The following is a 14,668-nucleotide window of genomic DNA, read 5'->3' on the forward strand; positions in this document are numbered from 1 at the left end:
TCGGTGCCTTCTGAGTGACTAAGTGAGCATTCTGTGCATCAGTGTGAACACAAGGAGAAACCATTAGGTACCTGTGAGGGCTGGGGAGGGGGTGCACAGAGCCAGACTCCAGGGGACAGTGATGGCATGCAGGCTGAAGAGGTCTGGGCCTGACCATAAAGCCTTGGAGGCCAGGCCCAAAGTCTGCGCTTGATGCTGTGACCTACAGCAGGGGCTGCAGTGTCTTCCGGGGAAGGAGCATTAATGATTCAGGAGGAGGCCTTTGGCAACCACTGGCAGGACAGATTGGAGCATGAGAAGCCAGGAGACAGGTTGGGAGGCTTGGGAAATACTCACAAGCTGGCTAAGGGGGCACATGGACCGGGCAGGGCCCATGAGAATGGACGAGTGCAGAGGCCTAGGCAGGGACCGGCAGGCCTGGCTGGTGGAAAGGACCCGAGGAACCATGTCCTGGAAGATGGAGACTCAGGCTCTCAGGGTCTGTCCATGGGTGCCATGCCCTGACCTCTAGCAGAGGAAAGGCAGGCCCTGGAGCGGGCAGCAGGTTATAAGACCAAAAGCACAGGACCCTGGGCAGGTCAGTGGGGTGGGCTCTGCCTGAAGTCCAGCAGCCCTGCTTCACTTCCCAGCTCTTTCACTTGCTAGGTCGCTGAACATGGCTAATACTTAACATCTCTGCACCTCAGTTCCCTTATCTGTCCCATGGGAATAATAATGTCCTAGTTGCGATGATTCCCTGAGATCATACAGGCAGAGGACACAGCACAATGCCCAACTCATTAGACTCAGTCAGTCCTGGGTTAAACAGTGACAACTCTTTTGTAACTAGTATTATTAATAAAATAATAATGTCTATCACACGAACTGAGGTCCTGGAAGGACTCATGCTTGAAGATTCAGGCACAAGAGCTCAGTTGCAGAATGGGGTATGAGCAGGGCCTTGGGGACACCCTGGCCTGCGTCCAGGCTCTCAGGAAGGTCACGAAGCCCCTCGGTGGGGACTGAGGCAGCTGAAGGGTTAGAGCAGACAAACCTGCTGATGGTGAACTGGGCTCAGCTGTTCAGGGCTGGGGCAGGAGTGACAGAGGGGGCAGGGGACTGCTGCGGCCAGGGGCCATGCCCTGATTCAGTGTCCCCCTGCTCCTTGGTGATTCTTCCAACAGAACATGTGACAGACGGAGTGCTTGAAGCCACTGCCCACAGCGTGGCCTCAGGTTTGGCTGATGATTCTAGTCCCCTGATGCTCCCTGCCTGCCGGGGGAGCGGTGGCGCAGCCATGCCCGGTGACTGACATGGCAGTTTCTATCAGTGGGAGAGGCTTTTCAGGTTCTCCTGTAAGTGAAACAGCTCCCAGGCTTCTGCAGAGCATCTCTGCTCCGCCCTGCTTTCTGGAACACGGAGCTCACCTCACTGTGCATCCCGAATCACCATCATATTGCGTCTGTATGATGCCAGCACTTAGAAAGGGAGTCAGCAGGTCTGACTCAGATGGAGCCAGGAGCAAGCCAGGCCCTGCCGCTTCTAAGCAGAGGGTTCCTGGGCCATTCCCGAACTTTTTGTTCTTCCTTTCACACGTCTAAAAACACAGATAATGCTTGTCAAGTCCTTAGTCTGGAAGTTCAGTAAATGCTAGCTGGCTATTAAAATTCATGCAAAGGCTGACAGGTACATGATCACACTTTGCCCTTACAATAAAGTCATGGTATGGATGAGGCAGTTATTACTGTCCATATTTTACAGAGGACACAAAGGTTCAGAGAAGTTCTGTAGCTGGCAGGATGGCACATAAGCCTGGGTCTTTCTACCTCGAAGCTGGTGCAACTCTGTTCCCTATGTTAGGGATCCCCAAAAAACACCTCTAGCTGCTTACGATTCTGATTCAGAAAGTCTGAGGTGGGTTCAAGAAATGATCTTTTAAATGATCTCCCCAGATAGCAATCTCGGGAGCAGTTACAAAGCTCGGACTAAGAGGGCAGAGGCTCTGCTCTCTGCCTTTATGCTGAGCCACCAAGTCCCTCAGGAGAAAAGAAACAGAGCAGCTTGCTCTTTGCAAATAGTGGAAACTTCAAAGAAGTCTGCTTCTCCCCAGGCCACAGCACTAAGCTCCGAGAAAGAAAGTGGAAAGGGAGGCTGCCCAGAGCTGCCAAGAGGCACCTGGGCGATGACCCCTGTTCTCACGAGTTCTAGAAAGGCATTGCTCTTCAATAGTGGCCAGCTCTGGAGCTAGATGGTCTGCGTTCAAATCCTTTCTCTTCAGTTTACAAGCCCCATAGCTTTGACAAGTCATTTAATTTCTCTTGCCTCAGTTTTTCCAAACAAAATATCCTACAGCTCCTGGTACAGCTCCAGGCACACAGCGAGCACTTAATCATTGCAAGCTACTGTGAGGACTATCGTCATTGACTCTGGGACCCTCTCCCCCTTTCAGCCACTGCACCTCCAAGGCCTAGGGGCAGGCCCAGCCAGGAAGAAACAGATAGGAAGACCCAATAGAAGATAAGGTCATCTTTGCTAGAAAACTCTTTAACACCCCCTACAGGCTTTCCTTGCACCAGTGTGACCAGGAGCCCATGGAATGGGAGCCAGAATGAAGGGACAAGGTGGGCTGAGCACCCACCATCTGACTGACATTGCCAGGTGCCATCTTGGGATTGATGGCTATAAAGAAGCTAGCTTTGCTCTCCTGGACACCAGCCACAGGGCAGGGGCATGGTGAGGGGCACGATACACACTTGGCTGCCCCTCAGAGCTGCGTCTCCTCTACACGATGCCAGAAAAGCAGAGACTCTGTCAGCGTGATGGCACAAGACATGGCCAAACAAGTGGGCTCTCCATCCTCCTTCTCACTGTCCTGGTGTCAGGAAGACGCGCCTAATGTTCTGGATGCTGGAAACTACGTCTTCATCTTGGGCCTCCTCCGTTACCACCACCTCCATTACCACTTGGATGGCTGCCCTGGGGAATTCGCTCAGTGCAGAACAAATAGAAATGGATTTTGTATTGGCTCATTGGCAGCAAGGGTAGGTTCTAACTGCCCTCCAACCTGTAAAGGAGAACCAAGTGCAAGCATCATTCTATGGAGAAAAAGGCCAGTTCTGTCACCTAGACGTAGAGACTATAGGCTAGAAGGGCGTGGCACTGAGGGATAACCTCCTTGCTGCTTGGTGGGAACCCTGAAGCTCAGAAGCAACTTGCCCGAGGTCACACAGGCAGTTGAAGAGAGCCGACCCTGGAACCCAGGTCTCTGAGCTCCCCCACCTAGGTCCCCAGCTGGTTTTGTGTGGGACAGACGTACGTGGATCTTTGAGAATTTCAGGCTTAAAGGTATGCCCTGAATTCTAATTCTTAGAAATGCCACTTAGGGCATTCTCAGATACAATGTTAATCATTATTTATAATAAGGACCCACATAGCTTTTAAAGTAACTTTCTAATCCTCAAAGACTAAATTATGTTTAGTAGAGTATGAGAGTTATCAGATGTTCTGTGTAAAGTAGCCATCCTCAAACATTAATGTGTATAAAATCAGCCAAACAGCCAATTGGTACCCAGATATTTGCCCTCACAGAATATCCTATTTCTGTGACGGTTGGATACTAGTTCTTGGAATACTGCTTGAAAAACCAGAAGTGTTAGATTCAGGAATGCCCACAGTGGCTGCGAGAGGCGTCTGCCCATTTGTGATGTCAACGAAGGGGGCGTGCTCCCTGATGATGGCCATTCTTTCTGTGGGTTGAGGGGTGGACCAGGGAACAGGCCTCCGGAGCACTGGTGGCTTCCAGGCAGAAGGCTTGCCTAGTTAAAAGGAGGAGGAGGAAGGTATGAGTGTGCTGGGCTAGGGGGCATATGAGGGTGGACTTCTTGAACAATGAAGATTCTGAATGGAACAGCCCAAGCTGGCATTTTATCAGGACATTAGCATGGACATTCATTTCTGCCAAAAGCGCCCCTTGACAAGTTCAGTTCTGCAAGTGAGTTTTCAGACTCTATCATCCGTGCCTACCCTTCCCATACTCTGTGAGCAGTACCTTATATCATTTATTTGTCCTAAGGCTCTGATGATGTTGATATTATTGTTCCCATTTCTCAGAGGAAGAAACTGAGACACCAAGAAATTAAAGAGCTTGCTAAATAGTCTACCCAGCCAGCAAGTGGCAGAGCAGGGCCATGAATCCAGGCCCACCTGACACCAACACCTTCCACTCAGACCAGGTTGCTTTAGGTGTGGTCCTTGGTCATTTGGGTTAGAACTATCAGGAGTACTTGTCAAAATCAAGACCCCTGGGTCTTACCCCAGAGCTACAGAATAGGAGCCTCTGGGGTTGGGACTTGGAGATATGCCTTTTTAACGAGTACCCCAAGGTGGTTCCAGTGTTTGAAGACCACTGTCCTAAATGAAGGAACAAACGTAATGCTCATGGACGGGAAGCCCTCGCTTGGCACCTTGGGTCAGGAGCTCAGGGCAGGGCCTCCTCCCCAGGAGTGATCTTCTGCTCTTCAACAAGAGAACCTATGAACATAAGAGGGCTTTGGCTCTGCTCTCTGCTAAGATCAGCACGTCAGGCTGGAAGGGGCCCTGGAGATCCTCTGGAGCACCTCCTCAGTCTAGAAAACTGAGAGTCTCAGGGAGGGGAAATCTCTTGGACTGCCTCCAGTTGACATGTTTTGAAAACTTTGCCATATACACACATGGTACATGAATTAGCTTATTTAATCCTCACAACATGCAGGTGAGAGAAGTTCCTTCTTATCAGCATCTTAGTATCTTGAGATAAGGAGGCTGAAGTTTTAGCAAGGTCAAATAACTCTCTCAGAGGGACAAACAGAGCTGGTGCTTGAACCCAGCACGTCTGAGCTGGGAGCTTGTCCTTCTGCCACTACACGAGTCATGCTCCTTCTGCTGCAGCCTGGGCTCTGCTACAGAGGCCCTGGAACTCAGTCGGGTTAAATGGTCTTTGTGATGCACATGGTGCTGCCCTCCTACGCCTGTTTTCCTTGGTACTTGGGAAATATTCATTGTTAAGGCTCGTTTGTGATGCTTGGTCACTGCACAGGCAAGGAGAGTTTTATTTGGAAAGAAAAGCAAGGCTAGTATAGGAAATGCCTGTGTGTGAGATGGAGCAGGGGGACTTTGGGACAATGAAGACGTCACTTGGAAGGTTGGCTTGAAAGAGGGTGATGTAAAATTAAAGTTGTCCTTAAATTCTCAGATTTGACTCTTTCTGTTTGGTCAACATGACAGTTCTTTCCTCTATCAGACAGTATTTGAGGTGGGAAAAGTTTAATTATAAATTAGGGAACTGGGCGTGTCATGCCAATTCTACCCAAGCAGCATGGCAGCTCCCCAGTCAGGGAAGGGGAAAAGGATGCTGGCACCAGCCTAGAATGCCCACTACATACATTTTTCTACTTTCTTTTCACTTTTAAGTAAGGAATATCAATTATTTTATACCATCCCCAGTATTAGATTCCAGTCTTCCCCCATGATTGGCTAAAATTCATTTGCTACAATTCCCAATATCCATGAATTAAAAAGCAATTATTATTACCTACTCCCCTTTTCACTAGACTGAAGAAAACCAGGGTACATTGCAATCATATTTTATAAATTTTGATGATAATTATAATTATACTCTTCTACTGAAGATCACAAAGCCTGAAGCTTCCACTTTCCCTCATAAATGAGATGACAGATCTTATTAGTGTGGCCTTTAAACTGGATACTTTCAATTCCCCTGGAGAATTTCACACCCTAGCCTGACGTAGATTGAGCTAGGGGTTCTGGACAAGACCAGCAGGCCCACCTGGCCCATCAGCAGGCCCATGAGGCAGCCATGGGCAGGAAAGCCCACAGACCACGTGGCGCCATCCTCCACAAAGCCAAGAAAATGGTCCAGAGGACCTCTCTGGTTTCCTCTAGGCTCTATAATTCTCTAATGTAGAATCTGCCTTACACTGTCCTGTGACAAAGCAAGATAACTAGTGATAATAAATCTGACCCTGTAATCCAGTGGGGGGGTCACAAAAGATTAGTGCAGTGGTTCTCAAACCTTTCGGGCTTAGACCCCTTTATAGGATCCCTCGGGACCCTCTTAAGGACACCAAAGAGCTTGCTTGTGGGAGTTATTTCTATGGTATTTACTGTATTAGATATTTAAACTGGTGAAGTTTTGAACCACAATCTCACACAGCACACATTCCATTAGCCTCAGAGGGATGGCATCAGATGTCATTCAGTCTCTGAAAACTCTCGCAGTCACTTGCGAGAGTGAGAACTGAGAAGGCAAATAATGACTATTACTATCAAAATAGTTTGATCCTGGACCTACCAGTAGGAGAATATAGTTTGAGAAAATGGGCGTTTGAATCAGACTGTCTGCATTCAAATTCTGGCTTCACCATTTCACCGCTTCCAATGCCTCAGTTTCTAAAATATTTTACACTATTCATGCCTCAGTTTCTTCAGCTAGAAAATCAGGATAATAATATGACTTACCTCATGGGGCTGTTGGGAGATTAAATAATGTAAGTACATATAAATCACTTAGAAAAGCACCAGTGTATGTTAAGTTTACTTACTATTAATACATATCAATTACTATGGGCATAAGCTACTAGCTTTGATTAATAAATCACTATTATTAGTGTAAACCTTTGTGCCTTCTTCATGGGCCTACCCCTCTGCCTGGTTTTTGGATATTGGTGTCATGCCCCCAAGTGCTCCGTGAGTCTATGAGTTCCTGGGGGCCAGTCTTCTCTGATTCCTCCTTGGTAACTGCCCAGCGCTGTGTCCTATATCATGGAGGAGACCACATCGACTGAATAACTGAATAGTTAACTGCCTCAAATGAGCAAACAGAGAAGTCACTTAGCAGCCAGGGCTCCAAACTCACTGTGTTGAGGAAAGCACCACAAAATAACAGTTTGTTCATGTGCTGTGGTCAAGGAGAGAATTAGCTTAAAACAGAACCTGCATTTTCTAGATCTGGAATTCTGGAAGTTTAAAACCAATCATTGCATTCATAAATGTACATAGGAAACTGCATTGGACAGTCTCCACTTGCCCATCCAGACCCTTCCTCCACCCTTTAGCTCTCTGCTTTGTATCTGGGGGAGGCTGACTTCTAGGGACTGCGCCAACCTGCCTCCTAGTGGAGCTGGGCCACGGGGAGGCCAAGGCAGGAGGTCAGAGAAGTAAGCAGCCAGGTTTTCCTCTGGCTCTCTTCCTGCTGGAGCAGATTATTGTTCAACCAGAGGCTGCACCTCCTGCCAGGCAGTCCCCTCCAAGCTGTAGTGAATCACCCCAAGCCCCGGTAACCTCCGTCTTCTCAGCCCTTCAGGCCTAGGGTGGAGATGGCTCCCCTGTGTTCCCAGTCTTTCCCAGCTGCCTCATCTCTTGTTAAGGTTTCTCCTAACCTTGCCCAACAACAACATGAATAAAACAGCTCTTTTCCATAATCCTGTTCCAGTGTGTCAGTGGTTTCTTCTGGGACCCTGGCTGAAGTAGGAACAGAGTATGTGTGTGTGAGTGTACACATATACACTCACACTAGAGTGGCAGCTTAAACACCAAAGTATCAACAGAATTGTGGCCATGGAATTAGGAGTGATTCATTTCTTCCCTCTGCTTCTCTACATTTTCTGATTTTTATGCAGTGCAACAGGTATTATTTATGTTAAAATTACTTAAGAAATAAAGTATGGCTTCCCAGATTTGTGAAATCTAGTTGTCTCTTCCTGGAAGATCAGGCTCGGAGGACTAGAAGCCCTCGGATCCAGATCCTTCAGGGGCAGATCTTGGTGCTGATTCACTCTGGCTGAAGGAAACGGAAGACACTGGCTATTACCCCCAGATCAGATGTCATGAGGATTAATGAGATAAACATGTCTGCAGCTTGGAATTCAAAATGTGATTAAAAAGAAAATAAGAGGCCCATTATCATTCCTTGGCTTTGGAAAGGCCCTTAGTCTTGGTGGTGCTGAATTCTGCTGCCATCCTGGCTGTACTATCACCATGCCAGGTACAAAGCAGAAGCAAGAGGGCAAGTCTATCATGTGAGAGGAGGATGGCTCAGCCACCTAGAAACTGAGGCATCATCTGAGTTTGTGCTAAATGCAGATTCCCAGGCACCTACCCAATAGGACCAAGATGGGGCCTGGGAATGTGCATTTTAAAGAAGCTGGCCTTCCTCTACGCCCACATACATTCACATCCTGCAGAACGGAGTTGCCTCAGTTGCTGAGCTTTGCGTACCAGTCCTGCCCCCTTTGGACTCTCTTCCCAAAGCCTCAGTGAGCAGAGGAAGGGAGAAGGTGGGGAGGAGGAGAGCCAGAGGGCTGGGCAGGGCAGCCAGGGCAGACCGGGACCACCCTGCTCATCACCCGGAGGAAACCCACAGGGGACATTGACCCCGCCTGGCCATCAGTGCTCCATAAACCACGGAGACCCCCTGGAGGCTTTGCCTGATGCTGTGTTCTTTTCCATTTCTTCTCTGATTACATTGATCCTGTACTTTTGCTGACGTTGTGACAGTCTAATTATAGACTTCTAGGCTGCTGAGCAAACAGTCGTCCCCCTTGGTAAATCCGCCTGTTACACAAGCACCAGCCCTGGACACTGTCATTATATGCAGCCAACCCCAGGATGTCTGGGCAGCACTGCCACCCGCCCTCTACCTCCTTCACGTCACTGCTGGAGCCACAGGTGCTGGAGCTAAGTCAGGACACGTTCTTTTTTTTAACAGATAAGGAAACTGAGGCCCAGAGCACACACAGAAAGCTAGGAATGAAACCTGAGACTTGGGGTGAAGGGGCAGGTAGCGTTACTCAAGGCCTCTTTCTTTTCTTCTTTCTTTTTTCTTCCACCAAACAACCACTCAGTGCCTATTCTAAGAACTTTGAAGAGGAAAAGTGTCACCTGGCCAAGAGCAGAAAGTATTGTCAGGGTGGGGCCAGCTGGATGGCCTCCATCCTCCAAGCTTCTCAAGGAGCCATTTCCCAGTCCTCCAATTTATAGGCTTCAGAAACTTGTCTGCTTCTGTGTCCCAGAGCTACATGGATCAAAGGATCCACTGATTCATTTGAGTAAAGCTCACAAGCAATGAATGTAAGGGCAGAAAGTAAGAGGTACTTGTTCTGACCATCCATCATCTAAAACTCCTTTCTCTCTTTGGAGGATTCCTACCTTAGGAGGTAGAGCCCACTTGCCAGAAATAAAGCTGGAAATATCAGATAATATGATATTTTTAGATTATATTTTAGATTATATCTATTCCTGAGACTTCTTGCAACTGGGTCTTGGGCCCACAATTTGAGCTCTGCTGATCAGTTGCTCCTACCCAGATTTGGAACCAGAAGCTAGGGATGGGAAGAGGCAGGGACACAAGGACTCTGATTATGGATGGGTGATAGCAGTGCTGCTGGTGGTAATTTCGTTCAGTTTCCAGAGGCAGCAGCAGTCACAGGCCCTGTCTATGTCTATGATGACTTCATGTCATCTTCCCTGGACCAGTTCTGCAGTAGAGTTTTTGAGCCTTTTCCCTGGTAGCACAGAAATTGGCCAAGTTCTCCAGCCATCCTGCTGAATCTGTAGACTCCCCAACATCTTTTAAGTAAATTTCATTTTTTATAAATCATCCAGAGTCATTTTTTATTGCTTGCAACTAAAAATCTGTACTGATGAGGCCCGGAAGAGCAATGTTTGAATGCTGAGTACCTCGCCTGGTAGCTAGCTGTCCCTAGGCCTTTCCTCTGGCAGCATGGGAACGGTTGAGGCCTCTTTGGAGACAGGCATGGACCCAGTGTGGGCAGCTTCGGGAATGGCTGCTGGAAAGAAAGACAACCAGGGCCTAAATGTAAGGCAGACTCAGAGTGGACCTGGTGATTGGTCATGAGATATGCAATGATCAGTTAACAATTTACACTTTCATGGAATCCTTTTTCCCTGAAGGGAGATTTGAAAACACTAATCCTCAGATAAGACATCTGAGGCCTCAGAAGTGCAGGGTGCCACCGCAAGGTGTTGAGAATTTGCCCTCCTCTTCTCTCATCTGATTTGCTTGCCAAGATGTCCTGGCAGTAAAGTGAGAAAAGGGCGCAAAGTTGGCAAAAGGATAAATCTTGTGGAGGGACAACGTTTTCCCGTGTGTTCACTACCTCATTACCTCCATGAAGCTGGGAGGCTAATTCCCACTCCATGTTTGGGTTAGGAAGCTGAGACTCAGACAGGTTGAGCCATTTGACAGAGATCCTAGCCATCTAACTAAAGCACATCCTTTCTCCAGTGGCACCATTAGGGAGGTGGGCAGGGAGGGTGTCTAGAGACACGACCTCAGAGGGATGAAGTCAGCACTGCTTGTTGCTGGTGCCGTTTTTCCTCCAGCAGTGCCACCATCAGCTCTCCCCCTTTCTGGGCCCTGTCTTACTCCCTTCATGCTGGCCCAGTGCCCCAGGGCCTCCACTGCTGTGCTATGCTTGAGCCTGCAGTTACAGTCATACCCAAAGATGCAGCCCCCTCCCTTTTCCCTGACCCATCAAATCTGGCCAGTACTGGGTGTACTGGGTTCATCCTCTCATGCTTTGCTCCAGATAAAACTTAGACCTTCTTACTCTAAACCTAGTTCTCTTTCTGTAACACCCAATAAAAATACTGACCTGCAGAAGCCTGAGAAGAGACAGGGATTTATTGGTGAGAATTCTAGGTGGAAGGGGAAAGCCAAGTCATGCCTTGGTCCCACCAGAGACTCACTAGGACGTAGCCGATGCTGCTGTGGTGGTTACTGAGCAGGTCCCCAAGGGCTGTGGTGCTTCTTTGTTTCTTGATCTGGGTGCAAGTGACAAAGGTTTGTTCAGCTTGTGAAAAGTCATTGAGCTGTGTTCTTATTATCTGTGTACTTCTCTATCTGTCAAAATACATCAATAGAAACTTTACTTAAAATTATTTCAAGGCAATCTTTAGGGGAAGGCATTTTAATAAAGGTTCCTCATAGTAATTCACCTTGAGATAAAGTAATAGAGAGACTCAAGATCTAAGAAATTGCTATATGAGGATAACTGGGCACTATACAAAAGGTTCTTCTTGGCTTACAAAAAAGATTAACGACAGAATTTCTTTGTTTCTCTAGGCATTTAAAATAAGATTCTATTAAGACAGAAAGCTTTGTTAGGGTCATGGCCACAAGCAAGGCATGGCGGCATTTGAGACTTTCCTGCTTCTGCTTCTCTTTCTTCAGTTTTCCTAGGTACACATCAGGGGATCACTCTGAATACAAAGGTCTTTAGACCATTTTGATTGGATGTGCTCCAGCAGAGGCTGGAATTTGGCAAGAAGGAGGCTTCAATAATCTTGGAAGGACAGTTTCAATATCTGGTTCCATATCCAGTGGGCAGTACCTGGCGACTTCCTCAGACTCCTTCCAGCTCCAGGATGCCACAGTTTTATGAGGTAGAAAGAACACTGTGTATTTTTTAAAAGAAACCAAAACAAATAACAACAAAAAAATGGAAACCAAATTCTAGGAAAATCAAGTTATGTCCCAGGAAAAAAAAAAAGGGCCCAAGGAAAAATATATACATGTATATGAATAATGAATATTTTTTCTGGCTCTTGACTCTCCCCTCCTTCCTACCACAAAGTTGCCTAATGAGCAAAATTTTACCTAAGCAAAGGTAGAACCAAACAATGCCAGATAAAATTCTAGGTATGAATTTCTGAACTGTGTTCTACCCTGAGGCTACCTATGTTAATGTTGTCCATGAGGTACTGAAATAGTAGAAATGGCTAACATAATATAATAATTTGCATCAATTTTATGGTGATCATGTGTCTTGGATTTCTCTGGACAATGTGGATTTTAAGTAACCAGTCACTTTGTTCTCTTAACTGAATTTTTTATTCAACAAATACTCATTCATTCATTCATTCATCAAAACTGCTTGCCAATTTTGCTAAGCTAATTGGATATCCAAATGGGAAAAAATAAATATTGACCCCAAACTGCATCAAAATTTAGAGATGAATCATAGACCTAATGTGAAGATTAAAACAATCAAGTTCCTAGAATATAACAAAGGAGATGACCTCAATGACCTTCTGCTGAGCAAAGGTTTCTTAAACAGTACATAAAAAGCACTTAGTTATAAAAAGATAAATAAATTAGAATTCTTTAAAATTCAGAATTTCTGTTCATCAAAAGATAACATTAAGGGAGTGAAAAGAAAGCCATAGACTGGGAGAAGATGTTTGTAATATATATTTGGACAAAGGATTATTCATATCCAGAATATGTAAAAAAAACTTATACATCATTAAGACAGAACTCCTCCAAAGTGGCAAAAGACCTGGACACTTCCCTAAAAGGGTATCCAAATGGAAATTAACATGTGAAAAGTTGCTCAACATGGTTGATTATCAGGGAAATGTAATTGTTTTTCCACCTAATGTAATTTAAATGGAAATTTAAATCACAACGATACACACATGATCCTTTTTAAATTAAAAAGATTGACAATACCAATACTGGCAAAGATGTGGACAACCAGAAACCTCATATCACTTGATGGAATATAAATTGTTATACCACTTTGGAAAACTTTGGCAGTAGATTTAAAGCTTAATGAGTGTATAGTCTACAACCCTGCAATTCCAATCTGGGTATAAACCCAACATAAATGAATGCTGTGTCCACCAAAAGACATGTGTAAGGATGATGGTAGATCAGAGTGTATAAGGGCTCAGTTATGTAGGATAAATAAATTCTTAGGGGTCTAATGCACAGTATGGTGACTATAGTTAATAATACTGTATTTTATACTTGAAACATGCTAAGAGAGTTGATCTTAAGCATGTCACCACTCACACACCTGCAAAGGGTAACTAAGTGAGGTGATGGATATGTTAATTAGCTTGGTTGTGACAATCATTTCACAATGTTTATGTATATCAAAACATCATATAGTGCACTTTAAATATGCACAGTTTTTGTTACATTTTGACAATAAAGTGGGAAAGGGTGTAGCAGTTTCATTCATAATAGGCAAAAACTTGATGCAACCCAAACACCTACCAGTAGAATGAGATAAATTACTGAATCTTTACATAATGAAATAATACACAGCAATGGAAAACAATGAACCATTGTGACATGCACAACATGGATGAATTTTACTGACATGCTGCTGAGTTAAAGAAGCCAGACACGAAAATTCACATACTACGTAATTCATCCATATCAAGTACAGACATTGGTAAAATACATCTATGGTGATAGAGGTCAGAACAGTGGTTACCCTTACGGGATATTGAATGGGAAGGCGCCTGTGGAATCTGGAGATGTCCTGTATCTTGATCCGGATGGCAGTTATGTGGATGTATGCACACAAGTAGAAATTCATCAGTCTGTACCCGTAAGCTCTGTGTACTTCACTGAAATCATACCTCAAAAAAAAAAAGTTAAAAAAATGAGACCACATATCCTGATTTGATGTCCAACAATAGAGCCACTGTGGCTTTCCCTACAGGCACTCATACCGCTATGCTATCTCATTAATGTTCCAGGGGACATCCCCAGCCCCAGAGAAGGCATATATTTGAAAACTTTTTATATCTTGGCAGACACTTGAGAACCACACTTATTTCAGGCAAAGCTGGAGGGCTTGGGTAGGGAAATATTGCATCTGGAAAGCAGTCTTTTCCTCCACCACCCAGTAAAGGGTCAGTACAAGCTCAGTAATTGTTTATTGATAAATAACAACTGCCACTTTTTGATGTAAGTACCACTCACCACACACTTTCTATCAGGCCTGCACTAGCAGCTTTCCGTTTTCTTATTTAATATTTATATAACTGTACAACGCTGTTCTATTTTTAGTCCTTACAGGTGAGGAAATGTAGATTTATGGAGGGTTGTTTAAGTTACTTTTGCCCAAGGCCTTGCAGATAGTTAGGTGAAGGGAGATCCCAACCCAGGGTACCTGAATTTAGAACCTGGACTCCAAAGTACTTGCTATGGAATGAGTGGATGGTGTCCAAACGCCGCTCGCGTATTATGTAACATACACAACTGAGCCCCGTGACAATGAGTAGGGATGAAGCTGTCGTGGTTGCCAGGCTTGGCCCTGGATTCCTGCAGGCCCTTAGCCCCACTAAACTGCGCACAGGTGGTAACTGCGGCCAGAGAACCAACTGTGCTGATGACCTCCAGCTAATTTGCTTGGGGGAATCAGGAAGGTTCCCCCGGCTTGGAAACCGTTAATTTTTTTTCCTACTTCAAAACACACTCCGGAGGTAGGCGTGGGTTTCACTCCGCACTCCTGGAGAAAAGAAGCAGCGCGAAAATGCCGAGAAGCAGAGGAAAAACAGGCCTGCGAGGGAGAGGGATAGAAATGGGAAAAACTCGGGGGAAAAGTTACGTGATAGAAATGGCACAAAGGAGTGTAGTGAAAAGTGGAAAAAAAGGGAGTCCCAGTAACTCCGAAGTTAGGGGGGAGGCGACACAGCCCCTCTCTAATGCGCCTGCGCAGTGCTACCTCCTTTAGCGCCACGCCCATCCCTTTTCCCCTGCCGAAGATTTACTTGTTTCTAGGCAACCATTCAGCTGAGGAGCCAATCAGAGGGCACCTTTCGCCCTGCCCTCGCCGTCAGCGCCCAGGAGGAAGGATCCCGTGGGCGA

At 46.0% G+C, this 14,668-nt stretch overlaps 1 long non-coding RNA gene across 3 annotated transcripts; it reads right to left on the reverse strand.

The window, feature by feature from the left end:
- Nucleotides 1-9,641: 9,641 nt before the first annotated feature.
- LOC140848958 (uncharacterized) lies at nucleotides 9,642-14,522 on the reverse strand. Of its 3 annotated transcripts, none has more exons than XR_012130304.1 (4): nucleotides 13,971-14,522; nucleotides 13,293-13,434; nucleotides 10,747-10,900; nucleotides 9,642-9,821 (listed from the first exon to the last, which is right to left on the reverse strand). It is a non-coding gene; the product is annotated as an uncharacterized lncRNA (long non-coding RNA). The 3 variants fall into 3 exon arrangements; XR_012130305.1 differs by having other exon boundaries at nucleotides 9,642-9,824; XR_012130303.1 differs by lacking the exon at nucleotides 9,642-9,821 and having other exon boundaries at nucleotides 10,662-10,900.
- Between the last annotated feature and the right edge of the window lie 146 nt (nucleotides 14,523-14,668).

This window comes from Manis javanica, chromosome 4, assembly GCF_040802235.1.
Source record: "Manis javanica isolate MJ-LG chromosome 4, MJ_LKY, whole genome shotgun sequence".
NCBI lineage: Eukaryota > Metazoa > Chordata > Mammalia > Pholidota > Manidae > Manis > Manis javanica.